The following is a 3,193-nucleotide window of genomic DNA, read 5'->3' on the forward strand; positions in this document are numbered from 1 at the left end:
TTTGAGACTTTTAAAAATTTGACTTTTAAAATTGTTTTGAAGCTGAAATTGCCATAGATTGCTGTCATAGAATATTTAATTAGAACTTTTCGTGGTATTAGATGATATTTTAATTTTTGGTCACTGTACGAAGGAAAGGCTACTTTCAGATTCACAAGCCCTGATTAACCTGTGATGTGGATTTACTTTTGCTTTTATATTTCTGTATTTTGCAGGGTTGATTTTTTAAATGATATTTTGGTAGAGTAAGACAATTTTTCTGATTGAGCATGTAGCTTAAATAATTTTATAATGGGTGTAGAATAAACACTAATAGAATCAATAATAAGGGATGTCAAGAGTAAGGTTAGAATCGTGGATATAAATAATCTTTATACTGAGTAAGTAGGTTGGGAGTTGATCAAGTCTTGTTAAAGAATGTGTTTATGGGTCTCTTTTAAGTTTTCTCTTGCAGCAATGAAGCTGTCTTTTACAAAGAGAGGACAGAGAAGTCTGCAGGAGTGAGGAGGCCAAAGGCATGACATCAGGACCCCAGGATTTGAAGACTTAAAGACTTAGGGGGGAGTGGGCTAAACTTGTGTTTGTAAAAATTTGCCAAGGGTAGACTGTGTCGACGTGGAATCTAGAGACCCCAAACTTGTGGCTTAGTGAGATCTGATGAACCCCAAGTTTTAGAAATAGCTTGTAGGCTGGAGACCCCCAAAGCTTGTGCTTCCCTGTTCCCAAGAGAATCCACCCTGAAGGGAATCTCAGGCTAGCAATTGCTGACTGAATAATGGACCCCAGGGTAAATGCTAAATACCCTTTTGTTTTAGGTAGTCTTCCCTTTAGTATCAGAGACCCTTTCCCAGGAAGACACACCTGGGCAGGGATCAGCCTTTAGTATCCATTGTGTAAGCAGCCCCTTTCCTTACACCCCAGCCTCTGGCTAGGATTCCTTTCCCAAGCTTGATTGTAAATCCCATCCTTACCAGTACTATGTCAATCATCTCCAGCCCCTGGATCTTCCCAAATGGTATATAAGTTCCCCAATTTCCTTTGTTCCTGGGAGTCCTCATCTAGCACAGAGTTACTCCCAGGGGGTCAGGGAGTAGAGCAAAGCAGTGTTCAATCCTTGGACTCTGCACAAGGCGCAGCTCTGCATAAGAGGTGAAGTAGCCCTGTTCCCCCTTTCCCTTGATTAAAGAGTGCTTTTATGACTATTTAATAGTTCTATGTTTTTTTCAAAGTTAACATGCCTGTAACAAAGTTTCTTTCTTCCATGGACCTAATTTACTTTCCAATTATTCCTCAAGCACTATCATTTCATTTACAGAAACATTTTTCACCCTTTCAAAACAATTTCCTCCATCTCTTCTAGGACTCCTAGTTGTGTGGGGGCTTGAGATCAGGTGGGGCCCAAGAGTCACTTTGGGAGACAAGTGAATGCTCTCCTTAGAGTTCCTGGAAGCAGCCTCTGCACAGCAGCTCTCCCCCTTCTCAGTGGGGGCAGCATCCAGACTTCCTCTGACTCTTAGAGGCCATGTTTCTGCACAGTCTGTAGCTGACCCTGAACAGTAGAGGTTGGGAATTTAACCAGAGGGCTGAGTGTCAGGATGTCTGAGCATTTAAAACAGGTTCCCCCCTCCCTGGACTCAGATAGCTGTGGCTGATTCAGTCTGCATGAAGCCAAGCTCCCTCCTCTCAGGGCAGGATGGAGAGATGAGAGAGCCTGGCAGGAGCCCAGCCCAGCTCTGGGGCCTCAGGAAGCAGAATGTCTACACCAGGGCCATGACTCCTCTCTTTCTGATGCTGCTCACTCTCTGCAAACATGGGAATAGTTCTGGGGGAACTGTGAGAGAAGAGATGGGCAGGATTCCTCTGATTCATGTGTCTCCTCTTGTTCTCAGGGTGAGCTCTCAGGCTGGGGTGACCCAGGAGCCTTCTATGACTGCGATCCCAGGAGGAACCGTCACCCTGACCTGCAGCTCCAGCACAGGGGCCATAACCCCTGGGCACTATCCAGTCTGGTTGCAGCAGAAACCTGGTCATCCTCCCAGCCTGCTCATCTATGATAACAACAATCTGGCATCAGGAGCCCCTGCCCAGTTCTCAGGGTCCCTCACCATCTCAGGGGGCCCAGGCTGAGGACGAGGCTGGCTATGACTGTGTCTTGTATTACAGTGGTCCTTGGCACAGGGAGAGACTCAGATGGGAAACTGAGACCAAAACCTCAGAGCAGTCTGTACCCAGCTGCAGAGATTACTGGAGACCCCCGAGATGCACAGCTTCTGGCATGACAAAGCATGTCTCTAAAAGTCTCCCTGAGATCCTCCTTCCTCAATCTCAAGTATTCCTAAGTCAGGAATCTGATTCAGTCACCTTCTGAGGTCTTCACGCACAAGCCAGTGTACTGGTCATCCCAAAATATGACTGCTGCCACCCTTTCCCAAATGTCTCTTTGTGTGGTGGGACTTAGGACACCAGGAAAATCTTAGACATGTGAGAAACAGCCAGGCCCTGACCTTGGAAATGCTGTGTGGCCAGAAAACCAGTCCTGGTACAGTGCAAATACTGAGACCCACAAAAGAACTAAAGATGACTTGCATATCCCAAACCTACGAACCTCCAGACATATGTAAATATGTGATCACTTTCTCCCTCTGAGATATGTACTTTTTTCATGCCTATACCTCAGACACCAAGGCCCCCCTAAACAAATCCATTTCTCCCCATTTCTCTGCCTACCTCCTCACTAGTCACATACTCTCCTTGAGCTGAAAACTAGATAAGCTCTCTTCTCCTCCAACCTCCTTCTTGCCTCCTGACCATTGAACCTTTTCTCCTAACACATTTCTCTATTTTCTCAGCTTTCTTTCAAGCCAAGTAACTCTGTAGGTGAGCAGCCTGCCTGGGCCAGATTGGATTTCCTCCACAACAGCTGAAGGTTGCTCTCTCTCTTCCAATGTCCCTGGTGCTTATGATAGACACATCCATCACCAGAGAAGGAAGGCGCCTTTGATCCTGGGCACCTCAAAGTGTCCTGCACCCTCCTCTAAAAGCCTGGGCTAAGAATGCTGGTGTGAGCCACACCATCCCATGTCTGGCTAAGACTGGGGCAGGTCCTGATGCCAGCATCCCAGCTTGCTGAGACTCCTGCTTAGCAACTTCCTTGTACTTACTGAGCCTTCCCCCTCTTTTCATCTTGCCCATT

This window comes from Gracilinanus agilis, chromosome 1 (genome assembly GCF_016433145.1).
Source record: "Gracilinanus agilis isolate LMUSP501 chromosome 1, AgileGrace, whole genome shotgun sequence".
Lineage (NCBI taxonomy): Eukaryota > Metazoa > Chordata > Mammalia > Didelphimorphia > Didelphidae > Gracilinanus > Gracilinanus agilis.